Below are 22,641 nucleotides of genomic sequence, written 5' to 3'. Positions count from 1 at the left end.
TTTTGAAAGGAAGACAGACAATGATGGTAAGTGTCACCATTGAGAAAGCTCGACTTGTCGTTAAGATGTTTTTCGACAAGTTCAAGGAGTTGACTACGATGAGACTTTCTCACTCGTAGCGATGCTAAGAGTCTGTTGGAATTATATTTGCAATTACTGCATTATTTATGAAATCTTGCAGATAGGATGTCAAAACATTGCTTCCTCGACGATTTTTGAGGAAAGGTTGTATGTGATACAACCGGAAGGTTTTGTCCATCCTGAAATATGCTAATAAGTATGCAAAGCTCCAGCAATCCTTCTGAGGACTGGAGTGAGCATCTCGGAGTTGGAATGTATGCTTTGATGATGATCAAAGATTTTGAGTGTATACAAAGTTTATGAGAAACTTGTATTTCCAAAGAAGTGAGTGGGAGCACTATAGAATTTCTGATGAGTATATGTTGTTGACATATTGTTATGGATCAGAAATGACGTAGAATTTCTAGAAAGCATATAGGGTTATTTGAAAAGTGTTTTTCAATGGAAAGCCTGGATTAAGCTGCTTGAGCATTGAGCATCAAGATCTATAAGGATAGATCAAAACGCTTAATGGTACTTTCAAATGAGCACATACCTTGACATGATCTTGAAGGTGTTCAAGATGGACCAGTCAAAGAAGGAGTTTTTGCCTGAGTTGTAAGGTACGAAGTTAAGACTTAAAGCTCGACCACGGCAGAATAGAGAGAAAGGACGAAGGTCGTCCCCTATGCTTAAGACGTAGGCTCTTCAGTATGCTGTGCTGTGTACCGCACCTGAAGTGTGCCTTGTCATGAGTCAGTCAAGGGGTACAAGAGTGATCCAAGAATGGCTCACAGGACAGCGGTCAAAGTTATCCTTAGTAACTAGCGGACTAAGGAATTTTTCTCGGTTATGGAGGTGGTAAAAGAGTTCGTCATAAAGGGTTACGTCGATACAAGCTAAACACCTATCCGGATAGCTCTGAGTAGAGAGACCGGATACATATAATGGAGCAACAATTTAGAATAGCTCCAAGTAGAACAGTTATTTGGAATAGCTCCAAATAGAGCGTGGTAGCTGCATCTAGGAGATGACATAGAGATTTGTAAAGCACACACGGATCTGAAAGGTTCAGACCCGTTGACTAAAACCTCTCTCACAAGCAACATGATCAAACATAAAACTCATTGAGTGTTAATCACATAGTGATGTGAACTAGACTACTGACTCTAGTAAACTCTTGGGTATTAGTCACATGGCGATGTGACCTGTGAGTGTTAATCACATGGCGATGTGAACTAGATTATTGACTCTAGTGCAAGTGGGAGACTGTTGGAAATATGCCCTAGAGGCAATAATAAAAGTATTATTATTATATTTCCTTGTTCATGACAATTGTCTTTTATTCATGCTATAACTGTATTATCCGGAAATCGTAATACACGTGTGAATACATAGACCACAATATGTCCCTAGTGAGCCTCTAGTTGACTAGCTCGTTGTGATCAACAGATAGTCATGGTTTCCTGGCTATGGACATTGGATGTCGTTGATAACGGGATCACATCATTAGGAGAATGATGTGATGGACAAGACCCAATCCTAAGCCTAGCACAAAGATCGTGTAGTTCGTTTGCTAGAGCTTTGCCAATGTCAAGTATCTCTTCCTTTGACCATGAGAGCGTGTAACTCCTGGATACCGTAGGAGTGCTTTGGGTGTATCAAACGTCACAACATAACTGGGTGACTATAAAGGTGCACTACAGGTATCTCCGAAAGTATCTATTGTTTTATGCGGATCGAGACTGGGATTTGTCACTCCGTGTAAACGGAGAGGTATCTCTAGGCCCACTCGGTAGGACATCATCATAATGTGCACAATGTGACCAAGGGGTTGATCACGGGATGATGTGTTACGGAACGAGTAAAGAGACTTGCCGGTAACGAGATTGAACAAGGTATCGGTATACCGACGATCGAATCTCGGGCAAGTAAAATACCGCTAGACAAAGGGAATTGTATACGGGATCGATTGAGTCCTTGACATCGTGGTTCATCCGATGAGATCATCGTGGAACATGTGGGAGCCAACATGGGTATCCAGATCCCGCTGTTGGTTATTGACCGGAGAACGTCTCGGTCATGTCTGCATGTCTCCCGAACCCGTAGGGTCTACACACTTAAGGTTCGATGACGCTAGGGTTATAAAGGAAGCTTGTATGTGGTTACCGAATGTTGTTCGGAGTCCCGGATGAGATCCCGGACGTCACGAGGAGTTCTGGAATGGTCCGGTGGTAAAGATTTATATATAGGAAGTCCTGTTTCGGCCATCGGGACAAGTTTCGGGGTCATCGGTATTGTACCGGGACCACCAGAAGGGTCCCGGGGGCCCACCGGGTGGGGCCACCTGCCCCGGGGGGCCACATGGGCTGTAGGGGGTGTTCCTTGGCCTACATGGGCCAAGGGCACCAGCCCCTAGAGGCCCATGCGCCAAGATATAGGAAAAAGGGGAGAGTCCTAAAGGGGGAAGGCACCTCCGAGGTGCCTTGGGGAGGATGGACTCCTCCCCCCCTCTTAGCCGCACCCTTTCCTTGGAGGAAGGGGCAAGGCTGCGCCTCCCCCCTCTCCCCTGCCCCTATATATAGTGGAGGGGAGGGAGGGCATCCATACCTGAGCCCCTGGCGCCTCCCTCCCTCCCGTGACACCTCCTCCTCTCCCGTAGGTGCTTGGCGAAGCCCTGCAGGATTGCCACGCTCCTCCATCACCACCACGCTGTTGTGCTGCTGCTGGATGGAGTCTTCCTCAACCTCTCCCTCTCTCCTTGTTGGATCAAGGCGTGGGAGACATCGTCGAGCTGTACGTGTGTTGAACGCGGAGGTGCCGTCCGTTCGGCACTAGGATCATCGGTGATCTGAATCACGACGAGTACGACTCCATCAACCCCGTTCACTTGAACGCTTCCGCTTAGCGATCTACAAGGGTATGTAGATGCACTCTCCTTTCTACACGTTGCTGGTCTCTCCATAGATAGATCTTGGTGACACGTAGGAAAATTTTGAATTTCTGCTACGTTCCCCAACAAAAACATGGGCATCAAGCTCGATTATGCTTCAGTCTATCATCCCCAAACTAACAGTCAAGTCGAGCGAGCAAATGGTCTAATCATGAGCGGCATCAAACCTAGACTAGTGCGGTCCCTCAAGGAATCTAACATGCACTGGGTAGAGGAGCTTGACTCCGTACTCTGGGGGCTGCGGACCACGCCAAACCGAACTACTGGATTCACACCATTTTTCATGGTGTATGGCGCAGAGGCAGTTCTGCCTTGCGATATAATTCATGACTCACCTCGTGTGCGCATGTACGAAGAAAGAGAAGCCGAGTTGGATCGGCAGGACAGTTTGGACTCCTTAGAGGAGGAGCGGGACGTGGCAAAGGCTCGTTCCGCATTCTATCAGCAGCAGGCTCGAAGATATCAAAGCAGAGAAGTACGGGCCAAAACTTACAATGTCGGCGAACTTGTTCTAGCCTGCCGGACAAGAAAAAGGACAAACTTAAGCCCAAGTGGGAAGGTCCCTTCATCATCGACCAAGTCCTGACCGGCGGAGCATACCGTCTACGTAAAGCATCTGACAACCGATTCGAGCCAAACCCATGGAACACAGCCCGTCTCCGAAGATTCTACGCCTAAACACCGAACTCAGAGTTCGTCTCACTCCCCCGTCCACCTTTTTATATTTTTTACTGTCTCTTGTCCCCCTCCTTCTTCCCACCTTTTTTCAATACCTTTTATAGGCTAATTTGCGCTTTGTTCGCACACACTTGATGCGCTCCTAGCACTCATTATACCTGGGGGCTTATTTACCAGAAGCTTATTAATAGGGGCGTCACGCCCAATACATGTGTCATACTTCCGCATGTACCTTTTATTCACCATTATATGCATCGATATGACTTAAGTTTTGGCCAAGCTCGGTTGCCTGGCTCTTGTGCTTACCCCTACGTTCCCGATTGTTCGGCTAGGAGGTAAAGGGAGCACCTCTGCGATTGTTACTGCCGGGTCAGCCGGATGTGTACCTCAGACTGGGTGAAGCCGAAAGCTAGCGTTCTTAAGAGAATATTCGGTCGGTGACTTGAAAGATGATTTATTACTTACTTATTTATAAGCCTCCAGATGCTTTTTCTGCTATTTTCGCAGTCCGGCATTGCACCTTAGGGCATGCCTCCCAGGGAAAGGAACCCTTAACGGAACTATTCTCCCTGGAAGATGTTTCTTACTAACCATGTAATATAACATAACTAGTTGGGCACTTGTCTGATAAAGCAATTATGACCCCGACGCCTTGTCTCCATGCATGCCCTGGTTCTTTTATAACCGTAGGGGTATTCGGACACACTCCGGACTGTTGGGTCCCGAGGTTGAAGCGAAACGGTCCGCAAAGACAAACGATCTACAATCCGGCTAGAAGGCATCTTATATGTCATTTCAAATTACATCGTCAAACCGACTGATTGTACTCCTCCTCAATCCCATCTAACAGGCTGTCTAATTTACAGTCCTGTTGGGAATATTTCGCGGCCAGTTCTACTTGGCCATACATCAAGCTCACAGGGATCTCCTTCCCATCAGGCCCCACAGGTCCGACCTCGGCCATGTGGTTTGGGTCAGCCTTCGGGTAGCGCATCTTCACCATGGCCCAGGCCTCTCTGGCGCCCTGACGGCAGGCCGATATCTTCCACAAACGGAGGCGTCGCCGTGCTCCCTGGAGCTTCTCAGCAAGCTCACCAAGGCCCTCGGGTAGGGAGACGGATGGCCATAAAGCCTGAACGACGCCACTCATCGCCTGCCGAACACGTTCGAACAATTGCACCAGCTCGGGAAGTTGGTCACCAGTTGACCCAGGCATTTCCTCTGCAGGGCGACCTGTGAGCACACCTAAAGACATATTTCTGTCAAATGACTTCCTCGCCGAATTCTTCTTTTCAAAGGAATTTGCTCAAGCACTTACTATAAATGCCGCGACGAAGTCGCTGATTCTCCTTCAAGGAGCCAGACAGCTAGGCCCGAACACCTTTCAGCTCTTCTCCTAGCTGGGTGTGGGCATCTTGGAGCTTGTTCCTCTCCTGCTACACCTTCATAAGCACCCTCTCGCCAGCCTTTAGCTGACGCAGTAGCTGTTGCTTGTCCGGATCTAGTCCGGCGCCCTCTGCAATATTATTGTCAGATTCACGCCGCACTTTGTTAATTAATTATCTTTTCAAAGTACGTCTTACCAACGGGGGTCTCTGTGGCTCCTCCTATGGTGGCCAGTGCGGCCTCAAGTTGGGCCTTGCACTCTTGGAGCTCCTGGGACAGATGGGTATTCTTCTCTGTAAGATCCTGCATACAAATTGATCCTTAAATCAGTTATTTTAACCATTTTCAGTCTCGGGGGCTACTGGCATATATAACTATTAAAATTACTTACACGTATGTCTTTCACATACTGCTCCGTGGCTCTGGTTAACCCATCTTGAGCGGCACGGAGGTGCGCGTTTCCCACATCAAAGGCATTTAACGCCTCCGGGGAGAAACACACATCACGAAGAACTGTCCGGCGACGCCTGTGATTCATGGCGCTCTCCACCTCAGACCGGGTGGCGGACAGCCTGTCGGCATCCTCCATCGGAGGAGCGTCCGACTCATGCCTTGTATTCGCCTCCCCTTCCGGGCCATGCGTTGGAGCATGGCTGGCGGAGGCTTGATTGGCAACCTCTCCGGACACTGTCCGGCGAGTGCTCTTTCTGGAAAAGTTATGAGCATTAATATACCTCCTGGGAATCCTTCCCTTAAAAAATAGCGGTGCTCCATACCGTGGCGGCGACGTTTCAGTTCGCGTCGCACTCCTCTTCCGCCTGCTGGGCCGGACTGACCCTTGTTGGCCGGTCGCCGCGGGCTCGACTTCCTGCTGTAAAGGCACTTCCTGTCGAACACCATTGGTGCACGGTGGTCAGAACTAAGCATTAAAGAAGTAACGGCGCCAGGACTTCGATCGTACTCACCGGGGAAGCCGGACACAAACCGGCGTAGTCAGCCATAATGGCGACTAAAGCATTATCTATGCTGAGCTGGTGGTACACCCCGTCGATCAGTTCCACCGCTAAGTCCGGATCCTCTTCGGAGGCCGGATCAAGGGGCCTTTTTGGGTCTTCGGGTTGTGGGGCTGGGCTTTTTATGCCCTCCACATCCCGACGCAGTTCCTGTGTCAAAATCATACAATAAGACAATTGCCTTTAAAGGCACAGTTCAGATATGCATGCGACCGCTTACCCAGCTCCGAGGGTTGTTCATGGAAAATCCGTTCAGAGGATTCGTGCGGAGGAAGTCCTCCTTCTCCCCCTTGTACAAGCCGGATAGGATCTTCACTAGATCGTCGGCCGAGCCAGGTCCCTTACGGCCGTGACGGGTGGCGTCGTCGTCTCCGTTGAAGTCCCACATGGGGTGGCCCCTATATTGGAGCGGCTGCACCGCACGCATAATGCATGTGGCCATGACTCCGACCATGGTTAATCTGGAATGGGCTAGCAGCCGTATCCGGCCCATCAAGTAATGGACGCTACTATCATCTTCTCGTCGAGGGCTCCGTGGGCGCCAACTTAGGCGTTTCTTCAGGGGAGCGTTGCTGAACTCCGGAAGGCCGATCCGGACTAGATCCGGCAGCGGAGCGTCCTCCATATAAAACCACTCCGAAGGCCAATCTTCGGACGTCTTCTTCGGGGTCCCGGACAGGTATTCGGTCCCGGCGATGCGCCATATTTCGGCTCCGCCCACTTGATATATCGACCCCTCGTGAGAGCGGGGTACGAGGCAAAACAGCCTCTTCCACATCGCAAAATGGGGCTCAATGCCCAAGAACAGCTCACACAGAGCTACGAAGCCCGCGATGTGCAAAATGGAGGCAGGTGTAAGGTGATGAAGCTGGAGTCCGTAGAACTCCAGGAGCCCCCGGAGAAACGGATGTATAGGAAATCCGAGTCCCCTTATTAAGTAGGAGACGAAGCACACCCGCTCTCCTTTGGAGGGATTGGGGGGCGCTCTCCGCCTGCTTCCCACCTTTGTAGGTGGCCAGTCCGGCTCGAACCGGAACCATGAAGGCCGGGAGAAGATATCCCTCTGCTTGGAGCGTCACTAACTCGCTGTGTGGGACTGAGCATCTCCTCCAATCTCTTGGCTTAGGGCTGGGAGCGCGAGAAGAGGAGCCGCGTCGACTGTCCATGTTGGAATGGGTTTGGTGTCAGATGCGCCTCGATGAGTGCTCGCGGAAGGAGGATGATGTGATTTGGATCTGGATCCTCGCCTCTCTTATAGGCAGCTTATTTGCGCAGCTAGGGGGTAGGACATAAAATACCCTGGCTTTTCGCATTCGTGCGATGCGTGGAAGAAGACCATTATTGGACGCGGAAGCCAAGGAGCGCAGCATTTATGAAGCAACCGGACACTATCTGGCAAACACATGGAGCATGAAGAAGAATCCACCTTGCAAACGCCGAAGACAACATACGCGCCGGATTCGTCGTCATTGAAGCCTGGTTCGGGGGCTACTGAGGGAGTCCCGGACTAGGGGGTGTCCGGATAGCCAAACTATCATCATCGGCCGGACACCAAGACTATGAAGATACAAGATTGAAGACTTCGCCCGTGTCCGGATGGGACTTTCCTTGGCGTGGAAGGCAAGCTTGGCGATATGGATATGTAGATCTCCTACCATTGTAACCGACTCTGTGTAACCCTAGCCCTCTTCGGTGTCTATATAAACCGGATGGCCTTAGTCCATAGGACGGACAACAATCATACCATAGGCTAGCTTCTAGGGTTTAGCCTCCTTGATCTCGTGGTAGATCTACTCTTGTAACCCACATCATCAATATTAATCAAGCAGGACGTAGGGTTTTACCTCCATTAAGAGGGCCCGAACCTGGGTAAAAACATCGTGTCCCTCGTCTCCTGTTACCATCCGCCTAGACGCACAGTTCGGGACCCCTACCCGAGATCCGCCGGTTTTGACACCGACACCCCTCCCGATGAACAGGACCCCTGTTTCGACCATAGCGCTCCAACACAAGTCCGTTTCGGCCGTTTTGCGGTACACCACACCCCTCCCGATCAACAGGACCCCCGTTTCGACCGTAGGAGGTCTGTTTCGTCTGTTATGCGGTACGCCACACCCTTCCCGATCAACAGGACCCCCGTTTCGACCGTAGGAGGTCCGTTTCCTCTGTTTTGCGGTACGCCAGACCCCTCCCGATGAACAGGATCCCGTTTCAAACGTGGTCGGTCGAACAGAAGGTTGTTTCCTCCGTTCTGCGGTACGCCAAGCCTCATTCCCATCGCCTGTTCCGTCCAAGCCCTCCCGATGAACACGATGACGCATTCCGTTCCGACCCAGCCGGTTGGCTCCCCATGAACACGACGACGACGCTGTTTCTCCATTCCGACCCAGCCATGTACACGAGCCCTGGCCGTACGTATGCGCGAGTAGGCGTTCGAGACCCCGCCCGTATGTACACATACGTGACCATATTTTCTTTCTTGCACACCGGCCGCTGTACGTACGTGTACATGCTACGTGCGCGCCTCTACTACGACACGTGTGCACTTCTACATCGACCAGTATATATGTACGTACACGTTAGCGACCAGAATACAACGCTACGTACGCTTCGACCAGGTGGGTCCCGACTGTCAGGCACTTCCTTGCGTGCGAAGATGTAGCTGGTGGGTCCCAACAGTCAGAGGGGGAATCATTTTTTTTGGACGCACTTCCTTGCGTGCGAAGATGAAGCTGGTGGGTCCCAGCAGTCAGGGGGGAGAATCATTTTTTTTGCCCGGACGCACTTCCTTGCGTGCGAAGATGTAGCTGGTGGGTCCCAGCAGTCAGGGGTAAACGTTTTTTTTCGTGAAATAAGGTGGCCCATCCAGTGGGTCCCCGCTGTCAGGTGAAGGAATAATTATTTTGCGCGTAATAAGGAGGCACTTCCTTGCGGCCGCTGTGGACCCAGCTGTTAGCCTCTCCATGTACAGTACTCTTCCGATGGAAGTCGGTCATTGACCACATTGACCATGTCGCGCCGAGAGCACCACAGCGGTGGACGACAGCGAGGCCTAGGAAGGGGACGACGCGGAGCCGGGGAAGACGCGACAGTGGATGCCCACGCGGAGAGGAGTACGACTATACGAGGGTTTACTGGTTCGTCTGCCGTCCCCGGAGAATAACAACAGGTGTGGGTCAGTAGAGGGATGGCTAGGCCAGCGATGGGAGTACGGTGGGGCGGTGAGGCCTGCGCGATAGCACAGCCGGCCGCGGGGAGGAGGGAGCAGGCAGTCTCGCCGGCGCTTGTTTGAGCGGCTAGAGCATGAAGAGCAAAGATTGAAGAAGCACGACAGCCGTTGGATGGACATCCGGCAGTCACTACTCTCGTGTGTTGACTAAGTTGATAGGGCGTTGCATGTGTGTCAACCGTTTTTTATGAAAGCATACGCGTCAACCTGTAGTAGGCGCACAAGTCAGCCTCAAATCTGTGGAAAACAACAGACAGCGCATCTGCCATTATTTCTAATAATGTACAACCCATTTGCTAATTCTTAAGAATTTTTTTGGAGCCCATCTTCTTTTTGTTAGCATCACACCCCATATTGTGGCCAGGGTTAAAAAGTATACGAAATTTTGCATATTTCGGTGCAGTCAACTGTTTTTAATTCAGAAATATCGATTCACATTCAAACTATTTTGAAAAATAATTTATATAAATATAAAATCCAAATAATTATCCAAGCATAAAAATCAATGGAATTTAAAATCTTGTAATGAAAAAAAATTGAAACTAATTCCCGGTTTGATGTGTTTTAAAAATGTACAGCCCATTTCTGGGCAAACCGAATGAAACTCTCCTCGTCTTGAAAGATTTGCAGCCCAGCAGGGCCGATAAAGCAAGTAGGCCTTGTTTGGGTATTTCTTTTAAAAAAATAGACATGGCTATCCATTTTCAGCAAAAAAAAAACACAACTGGGCTCATGATGTGGTAAACATAAATAAAACCCTGGCTAGAGCCACGACCCCCGCACAACCCCGTTGTTACCCTGATCCATCGCTAAAACTAGTATAAATAACAACTGCTTGTTCCTCAAAAAAAAATGCAAGACCTTTTGGGTCCCTGGTGTCAGCCGCTCGTAGTGCAATTCTCTCGTTTATTGACTACGTTGACAATGGTGTGAGCCCCAGATGTCCAACCATTAGGAGGAACCATATTTTTGGGCTTGTAATATAGAGGCACTTGCTTGCGTACTGCCATGACGCTGGTGGGTCCTTACTGTCATCCTCTCCACGTACAATCATCTCCTTGTTCCTCTCGGTTGTTGACGACGTTGACAACACAAGAGGGCGGCACACCGTGCACGGCGAGCGAACCAAGGCCGCAAGGCGGAGGACGATGGCGAGGCCTCGGATGGAACGAACAGGAGCCGTGGAAGATACGCCGGTCTAGTCGCAGGTGGAGGGGAGTACGAGGGTTGACTGGTTCGGGTGCGGGTGCATGTTGGGGCTGACGTCGCCGGAGAATAACATGACATGTGGGGGAATAGAGGGAGGGACTGGCCAACATTGGAGGGTACATACGGTAGGGCGGCGGAGGCGCAGCTAGCCATGGGATGCGGCAGCAGGCGGAGCCGACGGGGTGGTTCGGTTTGGGAAGATGGAGGAAGAAGACAAGAGATAGAAGATACACGACAGATGTTGGATGTCAATCCAATGGCTGGTAGGCAGAATTGTTTGTTGACTGGCTAGGCTATTTCCTCGCAGGTTCCAAATGTCAGAATCCAAATCTGTCACGGTCATGCAGCCTTTCCTATGAAAATTTCCAGCCCATTTGATGTGCTAGTTCGAAATAAGTTTCTGGGTGCTGGTGGGGGCTAATCACTTGGCTTCTGTAATGCACAGTGAGATCAAAATGCTGATGAGAGTGATGTTATTTCCTTTGGTTGGGATTTGTTACAATATTTCACTCTAAATTAAACGAATGGCAAGCCATGTCTTGTTTCAAACAAAATATGACAGTCACAGGTGAGTTAAAAAGGGCAGGAACATCTAACTCTAGCTTATAAACTGTACAAAAGCATGAGGGTTAATTGTTTATCAGGTTTACAAAAAACCCAGGTTGAAAAGGGCAACAACATCTAACTCCAGCACTGTTTTCGGCAGTCACAGTCAAATGGATCAGTCAGGTCCATAGGATGAACATCCTGGGTCGTAAAATTTACTGGATTATGACCACAATATGTTGTAAATAGAAGCCCGACACGTTCAGATGCTCTTTTACCTACCTGAAACTCCTTTTTTTGCTCTTCGACATACCCATCCGTCAAAACCATGCTGCTGATAAACTTAAGCCTGATGGATAATAGTAACCTCGCATTCAGCAGGAAGAATATGACAAATATAGTGTTTGCACGGTTGGCTACATATCGTTCTAGCGTTATTCTCTTCAATCGAATCTCATGAAAAGTGAGAAAATCCCGATGCTTATGAATCCACCGATTGGTTATAACTTTCTTACCCCGTCCTGTTGCCTAAATAGACATGAAGATTGAAAATAGTTAAGGTCTAAAAAAAGAGTGTCGAAAGAGCAACAACTGAACGGTTAATTCTAGTACACTATATGTGGGCTTCCAATGTGCGTGAAATTATCACCTTTATATACCACTTCTCCAGACATGGAAAGCATTGCAGCAAGCCAATAATCTTGTTCAGATCAAAACTAATCATTTGGATATATAAGATCTGGACAGAATCCAGCACCATTGATAGGCCATCCATGGAGAAACTCTTCATTGAGCATAGAACATAATATTAGTATAAAATGTGTACTCCAAGATGATATATAACTTATGGGCAGAAATTTAAAATGCAGCTTATGGTTACAAGTGTAGATGATAATATAAAGTACCTGAAGAACTGTGGAGCCAAACACCATATTGAAATGAGCACAGAGATCATGTATTACACCCAAGGTCTCCAGTTTAGGCGCAGAGAGGACGGTTATTTGCAACGGTGAATAACTAGAATCAAGGATCAACCTTTGAAGTGAAGGGGCATCTTGGATGATGAGCTGCCTTCTGTCAAAAGAAATTCCAATTCTTACAAGGTTAGGCGACTTTATTTGGAGATAACCAATTCTAACTGTGAAAACAAGCACCAAGCATTCTAGGGAAGGGCAACTAGAGTGGATGATGCTGTGCAATGAGGCCTCCGATATACGAACCCGCACAAGTGAAAGTTTCTTGAGAAATTGGAGTCGAAGGATTAGTACCAGATTGTCTGGTAGGTAGCACAACGCAAAGGTGGCGGCATGGAGAGAGAGGAGGAAAACCGCGAGATGGAAATCAGTGCTGAGGGCACAAGTTCATGGCGTTCGGTATGTGGTATGTGATTTCCAGGGGAATATTAGAACTAAAGCAGCTGTAGTTCTGTGAATTCAGGGGATTTCAGCCAGGCGTCCACCGTGCAGGGCATGGTATGCTTGCTCAGGTAGCACGACGGGATGTAGAGGCTTTGAACGAAGCCCTGGTGGGAGGAGATGATGGCTCTGGGATTTCAAAATCATTGAAGAGAGATAGCCGATGACAGTCGAGATTAAGGGGCACGGTGCGCCATAGAGGGCGCCATCGAATTGAGAGGACTTGGGTGCGGCAGCAATCCTTGGTGGGGAGAAGCGAGATGATCTCCCCAAGGATGGCGTCTGGGAGGTCACTGATGAGGTCCACCCGAGATTCTACGGGTTCCTGGGATCGGTGGGGGCAGGGTCGCCGCTTCTCCCCACGCTGCCAGGTGCAGGATCTACAACAGGCATCGCCGCTGGCGGGAGCCTCATCTTCTTGGTGCTGGGGTCAGCCGACTCCATTTTCCTTGAGGGCGTCGCGTCGCGCTCACGGATTTGAGCAGAGTAACAAATGACGAGCCTAGTTGTAGTGCGAGTGAAGAAGAAGGGGAGCTGAGGTTTTTTCTGTAGTAGTGAGGAAGAAGGGGAGATGGGGTTTTCTGTAGGAGTGAGGTGAGGAATTTGGGGGTACGAGTAGAGAGAGCTGACGTGAGGTGGGTGGAAGCGAGGAGGAAGAAGAGCACCCAGGTTTTTTGGGGGGCGGTGTGCTGGGTGTGGGTAGCGCCTATCATTCAGTAAATATTGTTGGGGAACGTAGCAGAAATTCAAAATTTTCCTACGTGTCACCAAGATCTATCTATGGAGAAACCAGCAACGAGGGGAAGGAGAGTGCATCTACATACCCTTGTAGATCGCTAAGCGGAAGCGTTCAAGAGAACGGGGTTGAAGGAGTCGTACTTGTCGTGATCCAAATCACCGGAGATCCTAGTGCCGAACGGACGGCACCTCCGCGTTCAACACACGTACAGCCCGGTGACGTCTCCCACGCCTTGATCCAGCAAGGACAGAGGGAGAGGTTGAGGAAGACTCCATCTAGCAGCAGCACAACGGCGTGGTGGTGATGGAGGAGCGTGGCAATCCTGCAGGGCTTCGCCAAGCACCGCGGGAGAGGAGGAGGGAGAGAGGTAGGGCTGCGCCAGGGAGAGGTGAAACTCATATCTTGGCAGCCCAAAACCCCTCAAGTATATATAGGGGGAGAGGGGGGGCTGCGCCTCCACCTAGGGTTCCACCCTAGGGGCGGCGGCCAGCCCAGATCCCATCTGAGGGGCGGCCAAGGGGGGGGGGGAGAGAGGGGAAACTTGCCCCCCAAGTTAGGTGGGTGCGCCCCCTCCCCAAACCCTAGGCGCCTAGGGCCCTTGTGGGGGGGGGGGGCGCACCAGCCCACCTGGGGCTGGTCCCCTCCCACACTTGGCCCATGCAGCCCTCCGGGGCCGGTGGCCCCACTTGGTGGACCCCCGGGACCCTCCCGGTGGTCCTGGTACGTTACCGATAAACCCCAAAACTTTTCCGGTGACCAAAATAGGACTTCCCATATATAAATCTTTACCTCCGGACCATTCCGGAACTCCTCGTGATGTCCGGGATCTCATCCGGGATTCCGAACAACATTCAGTAACCACATACAAACTTCCTTTATAACCCTAGCGTCATCGAACCTTAAGTGTGTAGACCCTACGGGTTCGGGAGACATGTAGACATGACCGAGACGTTCTCCGGTCAATAACCAACAGCGGGATCTGGATACCCATGTTGGCTCCCACATGTTCCACGATGATCTCATCGGATGAACCATGATGTCAAGGACTCCATTGATCCCGTATACAATTCCCTTTGTCTAACGGTATTGTATTTGCCCGAGATTCGATCGTCGGTATACCAATACCTTGTTCAATCTTGTTACCGGCAAGTCTCTTTACTCGTTCCGTAACACATCATCCCGTGATCAACCCCTTGGTCACATTGTGCACATTATGATGATGTCCTACCGAGTGGGCCCAGAGATACCTCTCTGTTTACACGGAGTGAAAAATCCTAGTCTCGATTCGTGCCAACCCAACAGACACTTTCGGAGATACCTGTAGTGCACCTTTATAGCCACCCAGTTACGTTGTGACGTTTGGTACACCCAAAGCATTCCTACGGTATCCGGGAGTTGCACAATCTCATGATCTAAGGAAAAGATACTTGACATTAGAAAAGCTTTAGCATACGAACTACATGATCTTTGTGCTAGGCTTAGGATTGGGTCTTGTCCATCACATCATTCTCCTAATGATGTGATCCCGTTATCAATGACATCCAATGTCCATGGTCAGGAAACCGTAACCATCTATTGATCAATGAGCTAGTCAACTAGAGGCTTACTAGGGACATGGTGTTGTCTATGTACCCACACATGTATCTGAGTTTCCTATCAATACAATTATAGCATGGATAATAAACGATTATCGTGAACAAGGAAATATAATAATAACTAATTTATTATTGCCTCTAGGGCATATTTCCAACAGTCTCCCACTTGCACTAGAGTCAATAATCTAGTTCACATCGCCATGTGATTAACACTGACAGGTCACATCACCATGTGACTAACATCCAAAGAGTTTACTAGTGTCATTAAACTAGATCACATCATAATGTGGTTAAGACTCAATTAGTTCTGGGGTTTGATCATATTCTGCTTGTGAGAGAGGTTTTAGTCAACGGGTCTGCAACATTCAGATCCGTATGCACTTCGCAAATCTCTATGTCATATTGTGAATGCTGCTTCCATGCTCCACTTGGAGCTATTCCAAATGGTTGTTCCACTATACGTATCTGGTTTGCTACTCAGAGTCATTCAGATAAGTGTTAAAGCTTGTATCGTCGTAACCCTTTACGCCGAACTCTTTATCACCTCCATAATCGAGAAATAAATCCTTATTCCTCTAAGGATAATTTTGACCACTATCTGGTGATCCACTCCTTGGTCACCTTTGTACCCTCTTGCCAGACATGTGGCAAGGCACACATTAGGTGCGGTACTTAGCATAGCATACTATAGAGCCTACGTCTGTAGCATAGGGGACGACCTTCGTCCTTTGTCTCTCTTCTGCTGTGGTCGAGCTTTAACTCTTAACTTCATACCTTACAACTCAGGCAACAACTCCTTCTTTGACTGATCCATCTTGAACACCTTCAAGATCATGTCAAGGTATGTGCTCATTTGAAAGTATTATTAAGCATTTTGATCTATCTTATAGATCTTGATGCTTATTGTTCAAATAACCCTATATGCTTTCCAGAAATTCTACATCATTTCTAATCAACAATATGTCAACAACATATACTTATCAGAAATTCTATAGTGCTCCCACTCACTTCTTTGAAAATACAAGTTTCTCATAAACTTTGTATAAACCCAAAATCTTTGATCATCCTATCAAAGTGCATATTCCAACTCCGAGATGCTTACTATAGTCCTTAGAAGGATCGCTGTAGCCAGCATACCTTTTAGCATCCTTAGGATCGACAAAACCTTTCTGATTGTATCACATACAACCTTTCCTTACGAAAACTGGTAAGGAAACTCGTTTTGACATCCATCTGCCAGATTTCATAAATGCAGCTTGTGCTAACATGATTCCGACGGACTTTAAGCATCGCTACGGATGAGAAAATCTCATCGTAGTCAACTCCTTGAACTTGTGAAAAACTCTTCGCCACAAGTCGAGCTTCATAGATGGTGACATTACCATCCACGTCCGTCTTCTTCTTAAAGATCCATTTATCTCAATGGCTTGCCGATCATCGAGCAAGTCCACCAAAGTCCATGCTTTGTTCTGATACATGGATCCTGTCTCGGATTTCATGGCTCCTAACCATTTGTCGGAATTTGGGCCCACCATCGCTTCTCCATAGCTCGTAGGTTCATTGTTGTCTAGCAACATGACCTTCAAGACAGGATCACCGTACCACTCCGAAGCAGTACGCGTCCTTGTCGTCCTACGAGGTTCGGTAGTTACTTGATCCGAAGCTTCATGATCAATATCATAAAGTTCCACTTCAATTGGTGTAGGTGCCACGGGAACAACTTCCCGTGCCCTGCTACACACTGGTTGAAGTGATGGTTCAATAACCTCATCAAGTCTCCACTATCCTCCCACTCAATTCTCGAGACAAACCTTTCCTCGAGAAAGGACCCGATTCAAGAAACAATACCTATTGCTTTCGGATCTGAATTAGGAGGTATACCCAACTATTTTGGGTGTCCTATGAAGATGCATTTTATCCGCTTTGGGTTCGAGCTTATCAACCTGAAACTTTTTCACATAAGCGTCGCAGCCCCAAACCTTTAAGAAACGACAACTTAGGTTTCTCCAAACCACAGTTCAAACGGTGTCGTCTCAACGGAATTACGTGGTGCCCTATTAAAGTGAATGCGGTTGTCTCTAATGCCTAACCCATGAACGATAGTGGTAATTCGATAAGAGACATCATGCTACGCACCATATCCAATAGGGTGTAACTATGATGTTCGGACACACCATCACACTATGGTGTTCCAAGCGGTATTAATTGTGAAACAATTTCCACAATGTCTTAATTGCGTGCCAAAGCTCGTAACTCAGATACTCATCTCTATGATCATATCATAGACATTTTATCCTCTTGTCACGATGATCTTTAACTTCACTCTGAAATTACTTGAACCATTCAATAATTCAGACTTGTGTTGCATCAAGTAAATATACTCAACATCTACTCGAATCATCTGTGAAGTAAGAACATAACGATATTCACTGCATGCCTCAGCACTCATTGGACTGCACACATCAAAATGTGTTACTTCCTACATGTTGCTTTCTTGTTCCATCTTACTGAAAACGAGGCTTTTCAGTCATCTTGCCTATGTGGTATGATTTGTATATCTCAAGTGATTCAAAATCAAGTGAGTCCAAACGATCCATCTGCATGGAATTTCTTCATGCGTATACACCAATAGACATGGTTTGCATGTCTCAAACTTTTCAAAAACGAGTGAGTCCAAAGATCCATCAACATGGAGCTTCTTCATGCGTTTTACACCAATATGACTTACATGGCAGTGCCACAAGTAAGTGGTACTATCATTACTATCTTATATCCTTTTTGGCATGAAAATGTGTATCACTACAATCGAGATTCAATAAACCATTCCTTTTAGGTGCTAGACCATTGAAGGTATTATTCAAATGAACAGAGTAACCATTATTCTCCTTAAATGAATAACCGTATTGCGATAGACATAATCCAATCCTGTCTATGCTCAACACAAACACCAAATAACAATTATTTAGGTTTAACATCAATCTCGATGGTAGAGGGAGCGTGCGATGCTTGATCACATCAACCTTGGAAACACTTCCAACACATATCGTCAGCTCACCTTTAGCTAGTCTCCGTTTATTCGGTAGCTTTTATTTCGAGTTACTAACACTTAGCAACCGAACCGGTATCTAATACCCTGGTGCTACTAGGAGTACTAGTAAAGTACACATTAACTTAACGTATATCCTATATACTTCTATCGACCTTGCCAGCCTTCTCATCGACCAAGTATCTAGGGTAATTCTGCTCCAGTGGTTGTTCCTCTTATTACAGAAGCACTTAGTCTCGGGTTTGGGTTCAACCTTGGGTTTCTTCATTAGAGCAGCAGCTGATTTGCTGTTTCATGAAGTATCCCTTCTTGCCCTTGCCCTTCTTGAAACTATTGGTTTCACCAACCATCAACAATTGATGCTCCTTCTTGATTTCTACTTTCGCGGTGTCAAACATCGCGAATACCTCAAGGATCATCATATCCATCCCTGATTTGTTATAGTTCATCACGAAGCTCTAGCAGCTTGGTGGCAATGACTTTGGAGAAACATCACTATCTCATCTGGAAGATCAACTCCCACTCGATTCAAGTGATTGTTGCACTCAGACAATCTGAGCACAAGCTCATCGATTGAGCTTTCTCCCTTAGTTTGCAGGCTAAGAAAATCGTCGGAGGTCTCATACCTCTTGACATGGGCACGAGCCTGAAATCCCAATTTCAGCCCTCAAAACATCTCATATGTTCCGCGACATTTCGAAAACGTCTTTGGTGCCTCAACTCTAAACCGTTTAACTGAACTATCATGTAGTTATCAAAACATGTATGTCCGATGTTCGCAACATCCACAAACGATGTTTGGGGTTTAGCACACTGAGCGGTGCATTAAGGACATGAGCTATCTACTGTCCGCATAATCGCTACTGTCAACTTTCAACTATATTTTCTCTAGGAACAAAACAGTGGAACTAAAGCGCGAGCTTACGACATAATTTGCAAAGATCTTTTGACTATGTTCAGGATAATTAAGTTCATCTCATGAACTCCCACTCAGATAGACATCCCTCTAGTCATCTAAGTGATTACATGATCCGAGTCAACTAGGTCGTGTCCGATCATCACGTGAGACGGACTAGTCATCATCGGTGAACATCTTCATGTTGATCGTATCTACTATACGACTCATGCTCGACCTTTCGGTCTCTTGTGTTCCGAGGCCATGTCTGTACATGCTAGGCTCGTCAAGTTAACCTAAGTGTTTCGCGTGTGTAAATCTGTCTTACACCCGTTGTATGTGAATGTAAGAATCCATCACACCCGATCATCACGTGGTGCTTAGAAATGACGAACTTTCGCAACGGTGCACAGTTAGGGGGAACACTTTCTTGAAATTTTAATGAGGGATCATCTTATTTACTACCGTCGTTCTAAGCAAATAAGATGTATAAACATGATAAACATCACATGCAATCAAATAGTGACATGATATGGCCAATATCATATTGCTCCTTTTGATCTCCATCTTCGGGGCTCCATGATCATCATCGTCACCGGCATGACACCATGATCTCCATCATCATGATCTCCATCATCGTGTCTCCATGAAGTTGTCTCGCCAACTTATTACTTCTACTACTATGGCTACCGATTAGCAATAAAGTAAAGTAATTACATGGCGTTGTTCAATGACACGCAGGTCATACAATAAATAAAGACAACTCCTATGGCTCCTGCCGGTTGTCATACTCATCGACATGCAAGTCGTGATTCCTATTACAATAACATGATCAATCTCATACATCACATATATCATTCATCACATTCTTTTGGCCATATCACATCACATAGCATACCCTGCAAAAACAAGTTAGACGTCCTCTAATTGTCGTTTGCATGTTTTTACGTGGCTGCTATGGGTTTCTAGCAAGAACGTTTCTTACCTATGCAAAACCACAACGTGATATGCCAATTGCTATTTACCCTTCATAAGGACCCTTTTCATCGAATCCGTTCCGACTAAAGTGGGAGAGACTGGCACCCGCTAGCCACCTTATGCACCAAGTGCATGTCAGTCGGTGGAATCTGTCTCATGTAAGTGTGCGTGTAAGGTCGGTCCGGGCCGCTTCATCCCACAATACCGTCGAAACAAGATTGGACTAGTAACGGTAAGCATATTGAACAAAATCAATGCCCACAACTACTTTGTGTTCTACTCGTGCAAAGAATCTACGCAATAAACCTAGCTCATGATGCCACTGTTGGGGAACGTAGCAGAAATTCAAAATTTTCCTACGTGTCACCAAGATCTATCTATGGAGAAACCAGCAACAAGGGGAAGGAGAGTGCATCTACATACCCTTGTAGATCGCTAAGCGGAAGCGTTCAAGAGAACGGGGTTGAAGGAGTCGTACTCGTCGTGATCCAAATCACCAGAGATCCTAGTGCCGAACGGACGGCACCTCCGCGTTCAACACACGTACAGCCCGGTGACGTCTCCCACGCCTTGATCCAGCAAGGAGAGAGGGAGAGGTTGAGGAAGACTCCATCCAGCAGCAGCACAACGGCGTGGTGGTGATGGAGGAGCGTGGCAATCCTGCAGGGCTTCGCCAAGCACCGCGGGAGAGGAGGAGGGAGAGAGGTAGGGCTGCGCCAGGGAGAGGTGAAACTCATATCTTGGCAGCCCAAAACCCCTCAAGTATATATAGGGGGAGAGGGGGGGCTGTGCCTCCACCTAGGGTTCCACCCTAGGGGCGGCGGCCAGCCCAGATCCCATCTGAGGTGCGGCCAAGGGGGGGGGGAGAGGGGAAACTTGCCCCCCAAGTTAGGTGGGTGCGCCCCCTCCCCAAACCCTAGGCGCCTTGGGCCCTTGTGGGGGGGGGGGGCGCACTAGCCCACCTGGGGCTGGTCCCCTCCCACACTTGGCCCATGCAGCCCTCCGGGGCCGGTGGCCCCACTTGGTGGACCCCCGGGACCCTCCCGGTGGTCCCGGTACGTTACCGATAAAGCCCGAAACTTTTCCGATGACCAAAATAGGACTTCCCATATATAAATCTTTACCTCCGGACCATTCCGGAACTCCTCGTGACGTCCGGGATCTCATCCGGGATTCCGAACAACATTCAATAACCACATACAAACTTCCTTTATAACCCTAGCGTCATCGAACCTTAAGTGTGTAGACCCTACGGGTTCGGAAGACATGTAGACATGACCGAGACGTTCTCCGGTCAATAACCAACAGCGGGATCTGGATACCCATGTTGGCTCCCACATGCTCCACGATGATCTCATCGGATGAACCACGATGTCAAGGACTCCATTGATCCCGTATACAATTCCCTTTGTCTAACGGTATTGTACTTGCCCGAGATTCGATCGTCGGTATACCAATACCTTGTTCAATCTCGTTACCGGCAAGTCTCTTTACTCGTTCCGTAACACATCATCCCATGATCAACCCCTTGGTCACATTGTGCACATTATGATGATGTCCTACCGAGTGGGCCCAGAGATACCTCTCCGTTTACACGGAGTGACAAATCCCAGTCTCGATTCGTGCCAACCCAACAGACACTTTCGGAGATACCTGTAGTGCACCTTTATAGCCACCCAGTTACGTTGTGACGTTTGGTACACCCAAAGCATTCCTATGGTATCCGGGAGTTGCACAATCTCATGGTCTAAGGAAAAGATACTTGACATTAGAAAAGCTTTAGCATACGAACTACATGATCTTTGTGCTAGGCTTAGGATTGGGTCTTGTCCATCACATCATTCTCCCAATGATGTGATCCCGTTATCAATGACATCCAATGTCCATGGTCAGGAAACCGTAACCATCTATTGATCAACAAGCTAGTCAACTAGAGGCTTACTAGGGACATGGTGTTGTCTATGTACCCACACATGTATCTGAGTTTCCTATCAATACAATTATAGCATGGATAATAAACGATTATCGTGAACAAGGAAATATAATAATAACTAATTTATTATTGCCTCTAGGGCATATTTCCAACAAATATAGGGCTTTCGAATTGATTTTACTATTTACTAGTGTGGATGGGCTGTTTTGTCTTGGGCCCAGAGAAACAATTACTACTAGTACAGTGGAGACACTCTACAGCTACCCAGAAAAACAATTACTACTAGTACAGTGGAGACACTCTACCGCTTCTGGCTCCTCCTAGGTCATTGAAATGTCTCCCTCTACTGAATGCCGTTATACTTTTGTTCACCGACATGCGGGCCATGCAGCGCGCGGGCCCAGATGCCATCCACCAAATTAGAAGGCAGTATGAAGGCGAAGAGTCACCCCGGTCTTAGCGCGGCAGTAACGAGCCGTCGTATCACAAAACCCCACCCCCGCAGTCTAAGTTTGACGGACGAAGCAACCATCATTTCACTCTTCGCTGAATCCCCTTCTCCCTCACCGTCTTCAAGAAAGGCAACACTCACATCTGCCACTGTTCTTCTCTCCCAACGAAGGGAAGGTAAGCGGATCCATGATGTTGGTATTTTCGTTCAGAGAAAAAAAAGAACTTTTGCAAAGCAGTAACCGATCCTCACTCTTTTTTGTTTCATTGTCATTGCGATTATGTTTTCCTTTCAGCGGTCTCCTAGTATTCATTAGTTTCATGATGGACCAAGGAGAATCAGGCAAAGATCTGCCGATATTGGAGCAGACGCGGGAGGTTGATCCCCACGAGACAGTGAGCTCCAAGAAGATGGAGGCAGCCACCGAGCCGACCCCAGATATGCTCATGGCCACTACTGAGATGGTCAACGCCTCGTTTGAGGTTACAGCCCCCGTGGCACTGCAGGAGTAGTTT

The sequence above is a fragment of the Triticum dicoccoides genome, chromosome 3B (assembly GCF_002162155.2).
Source record: "Triticum dicoccoides isolate Atlit2015 ecotype Zavitan chromosome 3B, WEW_v2.0, whole genome shotgun sequence".
NCBI classification, from domain to species: domain Eukaryota; kingdom Viridiplantae; phylum Streptophyta; class Magnoliopsida; order Poales; family Poaceae; genus Triticum; species Triticum dicoccoides.
This window is presented reverse-complemented; position numbering follows the sequence as displayed.